The sequence below is a fragment of the Bombina bombina genome, chromosome 1 (genome assembly GCF_027579735.1).
Source record: "Bombina bombina isolate aBomBom1 chromosome 1, aBomBom1.pri, whole genome shotgun sequence".
Lineage (NCBI taxonomy): Eukaryota > Metazoa > Chordata > Amphibia > Anura > Bombinatoridae > Bombina > Bombina bombina.
Window position 1 is genome coordinate 948,604,838 of NC_069499.1, and position 14,860 is coordinate 948,619,697.

The following is a 14,860-nucleotide window of genomic DNA, read 5'->3' on the forward strand; positions in this document are numbered from 1 at the left end:
GGCATCTTCGATCTTCTTCCATCCGGTGCGGGTCCATCTTGAATCAGCCGACGCGGATCCATCCTCTTCTTCCGGCGTCTCCCGACGAATGACGGTTCCTTTAAGGGACGTCATCCAAGATGGCGTCCCTCGAATTCTGATTGGCTGATAGGATTCTATCAGCCAATCGGAATTAAGGTAGGAATATTCTGATTGGCTGATGGAATCAGCCAATCAGAATCAAGTTCAATCCGATTGGCTGATCCAATCAGCCAATCAGATTGAGCTCGCATTCTATTGGCTGATCGGTACAGCCAATAGAATGCGAGCTCAATCTGATTGGCTGATTGGATCAGCCAATCGGATTGAACTTGATTCTGATTGGCTGATTCCATCAGCCAATCAGAATATTCCTACCTTAATTCCGATTGGCTGATAGAATCCTATCAGCCAATCGGAATTCGAGGGACGCCATCTTGGATGACGTCCCTTAAAGGAACCGTCATTCGTCGGGAGACGCCGGAAGAAGAGGATGGATCCGCGTCGGCTGATTCAAGATGGACCCGCTCCGCACCGGATGGAAGAAGATCGAAGATGCCGCTTGGAGAAGATGTTTGCCGGTCCGGATGTCCTCTTCTTGCCAGATAGGAGGAAGACTTTGGAGCCTCTTCTGGACCTCTTCAGCACCGGATGCCAGGACGGATCGGTGATACCTGGATGGTGAAGACAAGGTAGGAAGATCTTCAGGGGCTTAGTGTTAGGTTTATTTAAGGGGGGTTTGGGTTAGATTAGGGGTATGTGGGTGGTGGGTTGTAATGTTGGGGGGGGGGGTATTGTATGTTTTTTTACAGGCAAAAGAGCTGAACTTCTTGGGGCATGCCCCGCAAAGGGCCCTGTTCAGGGCTGGTAAGGTAAAAGAGCTTTTAACTCTATTAATTTAGAATAGGGTAGGGAATTTTTTATTTTGGGGGTCTTTGTTATTTTATTAGAGGGCTTAGAGTAGGTGTAATTAGTTTAAAATTGTTGTAATATTTTTCTTATGTTTGTAAATATTTTTTTATTTTTTGTAACTTAGTTCTTTTTTATTTTTGGTACTTTAGCTAGTTTATGTAATTGTAGTTATTTGTAGCAATTGTATTTAATTTATTTATTGATAGTGTAGTGTTAGGTTAATTGTAGGTAATTGTAGGTATTTTATTTAATTAATTTATTGATAGGGTAGTGTTAGGTTTAATTATAACTTAGGTTAGGATTTATTTTACAGGTAATTTTGTTATTATTTTAACTAGGTAACTATTAAATAGTTCTTAACTATTTAATAGCTATTGTACCTGTTTAAAATAATTACCAAGTTGCCTGTAAAATAAATATTAATCCTAAAATAGCTACAATGTAATTATAATTTATATTGTAGCTATATTAGGATTTATTTTACAGGTAAGTATTTAGCTTTAAATAGGAATAATTTATTTAATAAGAGTTAATTAATTTCGTTAGATTTAAATTATATTTAAGTTAGGGGGGTGTTAGTGTTAGGGTTAGACTTAGCTTTAGGGGTTAATCCATTTATTATAGTAGCGATGATCTCCGGTCGTCAGATTAGGGGTTAATAATTGAAGTTAGGTGTCGGCGATGTTAGGGAGGGCAGATTAGGGGTTAATACTATTTATGATAGGGTTAGTGAGGCGGGTTAGGGGTTAATAACTTTATTATAGTAGCGCTCAGGTCCGCTCGGCAGATTAGGGGTTAATTATTGTAAGTAGCTGGCGGCGACGTTGTGGGGGGCAGGTTAGGGGTTAATAAATATAATATAGGGGTCGGCGGTGTTAGGGGCAGCAGATTAGGGGTACATAGGGATAATGTAAGTTGCGGCGGTTTACGGAGCGGAAGATTAGGGGTTAATAATATAATGCAGGGGTCAGCGGTAGCGGGGGCGGCAGATTAGGGGTTAATAAGTGTAAGGTTAGGGGTGTTTAGACTCAGGGTACATGTTAGAGTGTTAGGTGCAGACGTAGGAAGTATTTCCCATAGGAAACAATGGGGCTGCGTTAGGAGCTAAACGCTGCTTTTTTGCAGGTGTTAGGTTTTTTTTCAGCTTAAACAGCCCCATTGTTTCCTATGGGAGAATCGGGCACGAGCACGTTTTTGAGGCTGGCCGCGTCCGTAAGCAACTCTGGTATCGAGAGTTGCATTTGCGGTAAAAATGCTCTACGCTCCTTTTTTGGAGCCTAACGCAGCATTTTATTGAACTCTCGATACCAGAGTTAATTTTATGGTGCGGCCAGAAAAAAGCCCGCGGAGCGTTAACAGCCCATCTACCGCCAAACTCCAAATCTAGGCCTATGGATGTTATTTTGGATATTAATGATAGAGTGGTCCTTTGTGATTTGGAATTGGTGAGTGATAAAAATACACAAGATTTGGATACTTTGGGTACAGGCCATACAAATTTAAAGAAGAATTCTACCTTTATGCCAGCTTTATCTGTAGTTCCTTGTGTCCATAATTCTGTAAAGCTAGTTGAGAAAGATATACAAGACTTGGGCACTAAACAGGTTTTAAGGATCATTTAAATGCAAAACAAAGAAAAGCAATTAAATGCCTTAAAGATTATAGTTCCATTACCATCAAGCCCTTAGATAAGGGTGGAAATATTGTGATTCTCAACACAAGGGATTATGTCTTTGAATGTAAAAAACAATTGGCTGATTCTAAACAATACAAATTATTTAAGTCAGACCCTACAGATACATATATATACGAATCAGATTGATGATATATTGAAAAAGACTTTTGAAAAAGATATTCTAAACAAAAAAGGAGTTTAATGATTTAACAACTAAGTACCCAAAAATGCCCACATATTATACAATACCTAAACTTCATAAAAATAGGGTCCCACAACCTGGTAGACCTATTATTTCTGGTCAAGGCAGCCTCACAGAAAGTATTTCAGTTTACATTGATTATTTTTAAGACCGTCTCTTGTGACATTGATATCCTATATAAAAGATACTCAAGACACTCTGAGAAGGATTAATGGTATATCAGTAAATGACAATACGCTACTGGTTGCCATCAATGTAAAGGCTCTCTACCCCTCGATTCCTTAATCCAAAGGAGTACAAGCATCAGTTGAATTCCTCAAACAGAGAGGACCAAAATACAATGATTATACAGAATTTGTAGAAACTTTATTGTTATTTATTTTGGAGCACAATTATTTTATGTTTGATAATAAATATTACAAACAAATATTAGGGACAGCCATGGGGACATGTTGTGCCCTCACTTATGCATGATTGTACCTTGGAAAATAGAAGAAAGATTATATATTTGACAATGATGAGATTTATGGAAACAGGATAGATCTCTGGTTAAAATGTATCGATGACATCTTTATTTTATGGCAAGGTTCTGAAAATGAACTTGATGACTTTATGAAAAATATCAATGAGAATGATTTAAATTTAAAATTCACTTACACTTGTAGCAGAAACACAAAGGAATTCTTGGACTTATCCATCAATATCATAAATTACCAATTAGTGACTAGCACCAATAGGAAATCAACAGCTGGTAATGCCCTCCTGATGGCAGATAGCCATCATCCCCAATCTTTAATAAAGAATATACCAAAGGGGCAATACCTAAGACATAGGCGTAATTGCTCTGAACTATCCATTTTAAAATCTGAAGCAAAACAATTGAAAGAAAGGTTTGCCAATAGGGGATATTCTCAAACCAATCTTACAAAAGCATACTGGTCAGCCAGACAACAAACAAGAGATGAGCTGCTATATACAGAAAAATTAAAAACCACAGAGACTGTAATAAGATTCATTAGTCTATATAACAATAAATGGAATGATATCAGAACAATTATGCAGAAACATTGGGAATGGGATGTCTTAACTTTGGATACTGATATTAAATTAATAGTAGGGGACAGACCACATATGACACAGAGGAAAGCACCAAATTTAAAAGAAAAATGAGTATCTAGCCATTTTACTAGAAAGGAAGGACAAAACTGGTTAAGAGAAATAACTTTAAAAGATGGTAACACAAAATGTAGAAAATGCTCAGTATGTAGAAATATGCAACAGGGAGCCTATTTTGTTGATAAATGGGGTAAAATTCATAACATTGTTGGTAAGATAAATTTCAAATCAGAAGGAATAATATTTCATGACAGCAATAGAAACCATCTAAAATGTATGTTTGAAAAAACTTGATTTAAAGGGGAGAGGAGGTGACTTTGATAAGTTAATGTTGGAAAAGGAATGCAGATGGATCTTTAACTTAAAAGCACTAACCCCTAGTGGTTTGAATGAAGAAATTAATTATGCACCCTTCTTCTGAAAAATTAAAAAAAATCGTTTTCAAATATTAGCCACTTGTTAGTATGTTACTTATTGGTAACCACGTTTACGGTGTCTAGACCATAAAGTGTTACATATGATTTGGACAAAATAACCCTTAAACTCGCATAAATATTTTGGTTAAAAATATAGTGACACCATTGAAGAAAGTAAAAATGTTTTATTTTTAATATAATTGATTAGTCTCTTTTGAGTACACTGAGATTACCCCGTCTTGTGAATTGTATAGTTCTATGAGTCGTTGATGTGTATATATAAATACTGTGGGGGGTAGTTATCAAGCCGTCTACTTTTCTGGCTTCGCCGGCCCAATACGTCCGCCTAAGCTCGCCTACCTTCGCCGCCGCGGACCTTGAATACGTTCGCCTAAGTTATCAAATAAAGCTGTCAAAAAGCCGCGGGGCGATGAGCAGCGGACTGTGACAGTTATCACTCATCCGATCTCGCTGCCCTTCGGCTTTTTCCCAGCTTTATTGCTAGCCTGTCACTAAGCACTCACACTAAACTACACTGTTCTACCCCCTATACCGGCGCCCCCGGAGCCCCCCGCAACTAAATAAAGTAACTAACCCCTAAACCGCCGCTCCTAGACCCCGCCGCAACTCTTATAAATGTATTAACCCCTAAACCGCCGCTCCTAGACCCCGCCGCAAGTCTTATAAATGTATTAACCCCTAAACCGCCGCTCCCGGACACCGCTGCCAACTACAGTATACCTAGTAACCCCTATCCTGCCCCCCCTACACCGTAGCCACCTATAATAAATTTATTAACCCCTATCCTGCCCCCCACTACGCTGCCGCCACTGTAATAAAATTATTAACCCCTAAACCTAAGTCAAACCCTAACCCTAACGCCCCCCTAACTTAAATATTAATTAAATAAATCTAAATAAATTAACTCTTATTAACTAAATGAATCCTATTTAAAACTAAATACTTACCTTTAAAATAAACCCTAATATAGCTACAATATAACTAATAATTATATTCTAGCTATCTTAGGATTTATATTTATTTTACAGGTAACTTTCAATTTATTTTAACCATGTCCAATAGCTATTAAATAGTTATTAACTATTTAATAGCTTACCTAGCTAAAATAAAGAGAAATGTACCTGTGAAATAAATCCTAACCTAAGTTACAATTACACCTAACACTACACTATACTTTAATAAATTATTCCTATTTAAAAATAAATACTTACCTGTAAAATAAACCCTAAGATAGCTACAATGTAATTAATAATTATATTATAGCTATCTTAGGATTTATATTTATTTTACAGGTAACTTTGTATTTATTTTAGCTAGTTAGAATAGTTATTAAATAGTTATTAACTATTTAATAACTACCTAGCTAAAAGAAATACAAAATTACCTGTAAAATAAATCCTAACCTAAGTTACAATTAAACCTAATACTACACTTTCATTAAATTAACTAAATAAACTACATACAAATAACTACAATTAAATACAATTACATAAACTAACTAAAGTACAAAAAATAAAAAAAGCTAAGTTACAAAAAATAAAAAAAATAAGTTACAAACATGTTAAAAATATTACAACAATTTTAAGCTACTTACACCTAATCTAAGCCCCCTAATAAAATAACAAACCCCCCCAAAATAAAAAAAATCCCTACCCTATTCTAAATTAAATAAATTTCAAAGCTCTTTTACCTTACCAGCCCTTAAAAGGGCCTTTTGTGGGGGCATGCCCCAAAAAGTTCAGCTCTTTTGCCTGTAAAAGAAAAATACAACCCCCCCCAACATTAAAACCCACCACCCACATACCCCTAATCTAACCCAAACCCCCCTTACAAAAACCTAACACTAATCCCCTGAAGATCATCCTACCTTGAGTCGTCTTCACTCAGCCGAGCCACCGATGGAACTGAAGAGGACATCCGGAGCGGAAGAAGTTAATCCTCCAAGCCGGGTCTTGAATCTTCCTTCCGCCGACGCGGAACCACCTTCTTCACCGACGGACTACGACGAATGACGGCTCCTTTAAGGGACGTCATCCAAAATTGCGTCCCCTCAATTCCGATTGGCTGATAGGATTCTATCAGCCAATCGGAATTAAGGTAGGAAAATCTGATTGGCTGATGGAATCAGCCAATCAGATTCAAGTTCAATCCGATTGGCTGATCCAATCAGCCAATCAGATTGAGCTTGCATTCTATTGGCTGATCGGAACAGCCAATAGAATGCGAGCTCAATCTGATTGGCTGATTCCATCAGCCAATCAGATTTTTCCTACCTTAATTCCGATTGGCTGATAGAATCCTATCAGCCAATCGGAATTGAGGGGACGCCATCTTGGATGACGTCCCTTAAAGGAGCCGTCATTCGTCGTAGTCCGTCGGTGAAGAAGGTGGTTCCGCGTCGGCGGAAGGAAGATTCAAGACCCGGCTTGGAAGATGACTTCGCCCGGATAGAAGACCTCTTCAGCGCCTCTTTGAAGATGACATCGGCCGGATCGAAGACTTCTTCAGCGCCGCCTGGATGATGACTTCATCGGATGGAAGATTTCTTCAGCGCCGCTTGGAGGATTAACTTCTTCCGCTCCGGATGTCCTCTTCAGTTCCATCGGTGGCTCGGCTGAGTGAAGACGACTCAAGGTAGGATGATCTTCAGGGGATTAGTGTTAGGTTTTTGTAAGGGGGGTTTGGGTTAGATTAGGGGTATGTGGGTGGTGGGTTTTAATGTTGGGGGGGGGTGTATTTTTCTTTTACAGGCAAAAGAGCTGAACTTTTTGGGGCATGCCCCCACAAAAGGCCCTTTTAAGGGCTGGTAAGGTAAAAGAGCTTTGAAATGTATTTAATTTAGAATAGGGTAGGGATTTTTTTTATTTTGGGGGGGTTTGTTATTGTATTAGGGGGCTTAGATTAGGTGTAAGTAGCTTAAAATTGTTGTAATATTTTTAACATGTTTGTAACTTATTTTTTTATTTTTTGTAACTTAGCTTTTTTTATTTTTTGTACTTTAGTTAGTTTATGTAATTGTATTTAATTGTAGTTATTTGTATGTAGTTTATTTAGTTAATTTAATGATAGTGTAGTATTAGGTTTAATTGTAACTTAGGTTAGGATTTATTTTACAGGTAATTTTGTATTTCTTTTAGCTAGGTAGTTATTAAATAGTTAATAACTATTTAATAACTATTCTAACTAGCTAAAATAAATACAAAGTTTCCTGTAAAATAAATATAAATCCTAAGATAGCTAGAATATAATTATTATTTATATTGTAGCTATATTAGGGTTTATTTTAAAGGTAAGTATTTAGTTTTAAATAGGATTCATTTAGTTAATAAGAGTTAATTTATTTAGATTTATTTAATTAATATTTAAGTTAGGGGGGCGTTAGGGTTAGGGTTAGACTTAGGTTTAGGGGTTAATAATTTTATTACAGTGGCAGCGGCGTAGTGGGGGGCAGGATAGGGGTTAATAAATTTATTATAGGTGGCGACGGTGTAGGGGGGGCAGATTAGGGGTTAATAAATTTATTATAGGTGGCGACGGTGTAGGGGGGCAGGATAGGGGTTAATACATTTAATATAGGTTGCGGCGGGTTCAGGGAGCGGCGGTTTAGGGGTTAATACATTTATTATAGTTGCGGTGGGCTCCGGGAGCGGCGGTTTAGGGGTTAATATGTATAGAGTAGCTTGCGGTGGGCTCCGGGAGCGGCGGTTTAGGGGGTAATAACTTTATTTAGTTGCGGCGGTGTAGGGGGGGTCAGATTAGCGGTGTTTAGACTCGGGGTACATGTTAGGGTGTTAGGTGTAGACAGCTCCCATAGGAATCAATGGGATGTCTGTCAGCAGCGAACTTGTACTTTCGCTATGGTCAGACTCCCATTGATTCCTATGGGATCCGCCGCCTCCAGGCTGGCGCTTTGAAAACCAGGTACGCTGGGCCGTAAAAGTGCCGAGCGTACCTGCTAGTTTTTTGATAACTAGCAAAAGTAGTGAGATTGTGCCGCACTTGTGTGCGGAACATCTGGAGTGACGTAAGAATCGATCTGTGTCGGACTGAGTCCGGCGGATCGAAGTTTACGTCACAAAATTCTACTTTTGCCGGTCTCGAGCCTTTGATAACTAAGGCGAATCAGCCGCGCCACAAATACGCTGCGGAATTCCAGCGTATTTGAGGTTGACGGCTTGATAACTAGGCCCCTCTATCTTTATGTATATTGAAGTCTGCCATTTCTATTATTCAATGTACACTATAGGAAATAATAATTATTAGTATTTGAATTTGATTAGAAAAATAATACACAATGTCATTAACACTAAAGATCTGTACTTTGAATATTGATTATTATTTAGTTGCAAAATACTGCTGCAACAATGCATCTAAATACAGTTATTTCACCCATATGTCATAAGGGATGACATGAATAAAAGGTTTGACCAATCATCATGGATTATACAGGCCAGATGAAGCCTGAGTAAAAGTTTGTAGTGCAGGTGAAACGCGGGTGGTGGAGTTCTACTGAAGAGGGGGTTGCAGCTGCACCCCCAGGTCTATTGTTTTTTTGGCGTTTTAAACGATTTTCATCTGGTAGCTATTCGGCCCCTGTGTTTGTCCCATTACTTACAGAAACTACATCTTTCTGGTGAGTGTGTTTTCCTGTTGAAGCTGTGTAACATTTAAGAGGATCATCATGGACTGTCTAAGGATGGGTCAGGTATGATGTTAATATCTGATATGGGGATCCGTGTATTGCTCTTCCAATACACTGGGACACACCACTTTTGAGAGAGAGAGATATTAAAACACACAGGGTGCCTCAGGGAGACAATAGCTCCCTCACTTCTTCTACTGTGGTAAATAAATGATGGCATGCCCGGCTTTTTTGGATATCTTATAATCCAATCCCCAGACATGGGAGAATGTGTACACTCAACTAGCAGTGACTGTCTGTGAGCCTATTGGGCTATATTTCAGGACAATCTTGTTAACTCATAACCTCCCGGGATGGTTTTCCACACAATTTAATTTTGTAATTGACCGGTCCAAATATAAATTGCTTTTGTTTTGCGGTTTTTGTTTTAATAGATGTATTTTGATCTTTGATATGATATTGTGTTAATAATAATTATATTTTGTAAGCCTTTCCTGGGTGACTCTTGTTTCTCCACTGGGAATTATCTATAATTTTGATTTACAATCAGTGCTGGCTAAGGAAGTTGGTTCTAATTTTTTGGAACTGTATTCTCCTTTGTTGAATTTAAATACAATTCACTATCGCCTGCCAACTTTGATTACCATTTTCTTAACAATTGGTGCTGTGAGTTTCTCCTTTTACACACACACACACACACACACACATATATATATATATATATATATATATATATATATATATATATATATTTATATTTATATTTATATTTATATATATATATAATATAGATAATATATATATAATATATATATATATATATATATATATATATATATATAATTGTTTGTGTATGTGTACTTATGTGGATGTGTGTATATAAATATAAGGTATGTGTTAGTATCTGTGTGCATTAGTATGTGTGTGTATATTTGTATATATTTAAATATATTTATATAAATATATATATATATATATATATATATATATATATATATATATATATATATATATATATATAAATTTATATATATATGTGGGTGTGTATGTGTACTTATGTGTATGTGTTTATACAAATATGTGTGTATGTGTGTGTATGTGTACTTATGTGTATTTGTGTATACAATTAGTGTGTATGTATTAGTGTGTGTGTGCGTATATATATATATATAGGGTATCTAACAAAAGTGAGTACACCCCTCACATTTTTGTAAATATTTTATTATATATATTTTCATGTGACAACGCTGAAGAAATGACACTTTGCTACAATGTAAAGTAGTGAGTGTACAGCCTGTATAACAGTGTAAATTTGCTGCCCCCCCTCAAAATAACTCAACACACAGCCATGTCTAAGCCATTGGCAACAAAAGTGAGTACACCCCTAAGTGGAAATGTCCAAACTGGGCCCAAAGTGTCAATATTTTGTGTGGCCAACATTATTTTCCAGCACTTCCTTAACCCTCTTGGGCATGGAGTTTACCAGAGTTTTACAAGTTGCCACTGGAGTCCTCTTCCACTCCACCATGACAACATCACGGAGCTGGTAGATGTTAGAGACCTTGCGCTCCCTCACCTTCAGACACAAAGACTGTGTACGACCAAAGCAGACCAATACTACTGGAAACTAAAGAGAAATAACACTCCTGGTTGTTCACTAATAAAACTGCCAATGTAGAAAAAAAAGCATCAATGTATACTAAGTGGTTGACTACTTCTGTAATAATATAAAAATGCAAATACAGTCAAAGTTAAAGGGACATTGTACACTAAATTTTTCTTTGCATAAATGTTTTGTAGATGATCCATTAATACAGCCCATATAGTTTTTTTTGTAACAATGTATAGTTTTGCTTATTTTTAAATAATATTGTGCTGATTTTCAGACTCCTAACCAAGCCCCAAAGTTTTAGAAGTAGACTGAAGTCTACCTACTCCAGCTTGCTCCTGTTTGTGTAAAGGCTCTTTTCATATGCAAAGGAGGGGGGGGGGGGTCTCTTTTTGCTTCCCAGACCCTTTCAGTGGGTGTCCCAGCCTAACCTCATCAACAGTGCTAAACTAGAAGCTTCTAAGTACGTTTTTAAAAGGTTTTATACTGGATTTTTAGATCAGTATCTGTGCATATTCTTATTTATAGTAGTGTCTCTTACATGCAGTTATATGAAAATTGGTGTATACTGTCCATTTAATGTAAATGGATTACATAAGACAATGGGCCTTGACAGAAGGTGAATAGCAATGCCACATACTAATGCTCTGTGTATGGCCTCTGTAGCACATTTGAGTAGCAAGTGAGCTATGAATCATTTCTACTAGCAACAGTTAAGTGGTATATGTAGGAGCAGCACAGGCAGGAACATATTAACAGCTTCCTTATGATCAGGCTTGGGTATGTTGCAGTGTTTCCTCTTCGCTGACAGTTAGGGGACAATTTATCAATGTGCGAGCGGACATGATACGATGTAGCATATCATGTCTGCTGCACAACGATAAATGCCGACAGTATACACTGTCAGCATTTTTCATTGCACCAACAGTTCTTGTGAACTGCTGGTGCAATGCCACCCCCTGCAGATTCACGGCCAATCGCCACTACCAGGGGTTGTCAATCAACCCGATCGTATGGCAGCAGACAAGTTATGGAGCAGCGGTCTTTAGGCCGCTGCTTCATAACTGCTGTTTCCGGCGAGCCTAACTCGGCCCCTTAGACATTGGGGCCAATTTATCAAGCTCCATACAGAGCTTGATGCCCCGTGTTTAAAGACTGCTGCTTCATAACCTGTCCGCCTGCTCTGAGGCGGTGGACAGGAATCAACCTGATCAAAATACGATCGGGTTGATTGACACCCTCTACTAGCCGCCGATTGGCTACAAATCTGCAGGGGGCGGCATTGCACCAGCAGTTCACAAGAACTGCTGGTGCAATGATAAATGCTTACAGTGTATGCTGTCGGCATTTATCGATATGCGGCGGACATGATACGCTACATTGTATTATGTCTGTCCGCACTTTAATAGATTTACCCCTTAGTCTTCTAGGCCTGTAGGAAAACTGACTTCAAGCAATTTATTCTTCACTTTCTTGACTTTATTAAAAGAGTCTCATTCTCCCTAAAATGTTCTAGAGAGCTTTTTTGCTAGTAATCAGGAATTTATAAAAGTACTTAAGGGGACAGCCAAAATTAAACTTTCATGATTCAGAGTCCAGTTTTAAGAGACTTTTAAATTTACCTCTATTATCAAATTTATTTTGCATTTGTTGTTGAAACGCATACCTAGGTAGGATCACTGGGAACTAGCTGGTAATTGGTGTCTATTAAAATATGCCTCTTGTCATTGGCTCACCATATGTGTTCAACTAACCACCAGTAGTGCACTGCTAATCTGGAGCTATGAGGTTAGAGGATTTTCTTTTTATTTACTTGTATGTCCCTTTAAATTCGCAATAAGGCAGATCCTGCAATAAATGTTTGTAGATATCTAAAAATCGAATTATTCCCCCAATGATTAAGCTCTTTTTGGTGCCATTAAACATACTAATGTATTACCATGTGGCTACCTTTGAACTTGGTCTATATAAAATCAGATAAATATTTTTTTTAAAAAAGCATTTTTTACAATGACACACTATTTAAAAAGGTAAAATAATAAAGAATATGTTTGTTGTATACAAAGTAATAAAAAATTGTAAAAGTTGAGTGAAAAATATTTATATTTTCAAGTAGCTTTGGGTACAGTAAATACAGTAAGTGAACTCTTACCATATTTTCAAGAACATAGCTATCGCTGGAACATACAGACAAGCACAAAAACAAGTCAATCAAATGCTGTGTGCTTTACCCTAGTCCACTCCCTTACTGTATGCCTGATGTTTGTTTGAACTTTCTTATCTTTTTATGTAATCTGAAATGATGAGGGCGCTATACAATGAAATGGCAAACATCACTTTTTATTGCTTTGTTTTTTTTCATTCTCAGGTCAGAATCTATACTGTTTTATTCATTTGTCTGAATTCTAAGAAATATGTCTCAAATTTTAACTAGTTGTTTACATATTGAAAGGGTCATAAAAGAATAATAATAAAATGCACTAATGTTATAGGACATTTTATTATTGCGTTATTGCTTGCTTGGTAAAGCTTCTAGTGGTGGTGTTAATTGTCGTTTGCCATTAAAACACCATCTGGCTGTCTGCATAGCTGTCAGATTTTACTTTTGCACTTACTTGCCTTCAGCAAAGGTTTTGTACACTTCTTACACTGGAATAAGAGTTGTCTTTTGCAGCATTTAATGGGCTTAAAGTTTTGACAGCCTCTCCTAAGTGTTAAATGCCCTTTACAGCTGGTATCTAAAAATGCGAAACACATTAAAACATTTAAAACTCACTCATATTCAATAAAATCATATGAACAATTAAGAATTAATTTGTCTTGAATTATGTTGACATGTAAATATTATAATATACTGAAATTGCAGCCGAGTCAATCCCATGTGGGGGTTGCAATTGTAAAAACAGTATTTTACAACATATGTGCGCATTGGGTTAGCACAACTGAAGAGCTCGTGTAAAGGGTTAGGGATAAAAAAAAAGTTGCACCAAACAAAAGTACAAACAAACAAAAATACATTAACATTAAAATATACTGTTACACTATCTGATAAAAATGAGTCATATAAATATTAATAAAAATTTTTATTAGGGTTCAAAGGTATATTGTAATTGGCAATGTATTTGACTGCAAATGGGCTATAATTATATATATATATATATATATATATATATATATATATGTGTGTGTGTTTTGTATGTGTTTGTGTGTGTGTCTAAATAATAATTCTATTCTGCTAATGTGTTCTGCTGCGTATTTACATTTAACATTCCAATGTTCTCCACATACTAGAAAATTCTATTTTTATTTTAAATAAATATTTTGATATACAGTATCCCAAAAAGTGAGTACACCCTTCACATTTTTGTAAATATTTTATTATATCTTTTCATGTGACAACACTGAAGAAATGACACTTTGCTACGGTATAAATTAGTGAGTGTACAGCTTGTATAACAGTGTATATTTGCTGTCCCCTCAAAATATCTCAACAAACAGCCATTAATGTCTAAACCATTGGCAACAAAAGTGAGTACACCCCTAAGTGGAAATGTCCAAATTGGGCCCAAAGTGGCCTAATTAAGAAAGTGCGAGCAGACATGATCCGATATTGCGGATCCTGTCTGCTGCACATCGATAAATGTCGACAGCATACGCTCTCGTCATTTATCATTGCACCAGCAGTTCTTGTGAACTGCTGGTGCAATACCGCCCCCTGCAGATTCGTGGCCAATCGGCCGCTAGCAGGCGGTGTCAATTAACCTGATCGTATTGGATCGGGTTGATTTCTGGCGACGTCCGTCCGCCACCTCAGAGCAGGCGGACAGGTTATAGAGCAGCGGTCTTTAGATACAGGGCATCAAGCTCCGTACGGAGCTTGATAAATATGCTCCAAAGTGTCAATATTTTGTGTGGCCACCATTATTTTCCAGTACTGCCTTAACCCTTTTGGGCATGGAGTTCACCAGAGCTTCACAGGTAGCCACTGGAGTCCTCTTCCACTCCTCCATGGACATCACAGAGCTGGTGGATGTTAGAGACCTTGCGCTCCCCCACCTTCCATTTGAGGATGCCCCACAGATGCTCATTAGGGTTTAGGTCTGGAGACATGCTTGGCCAGTCCATCACATTTACCCTCAGCTTCTTTAGCAAGGCAGTGGTTGTCTTGGAGATTTGTTTGGGGTCGTTATCATGTTGGAATACTGCCCTGCGGCCCAGTCTCCAAAGGGAGGGGATCATGCTCTGCTTC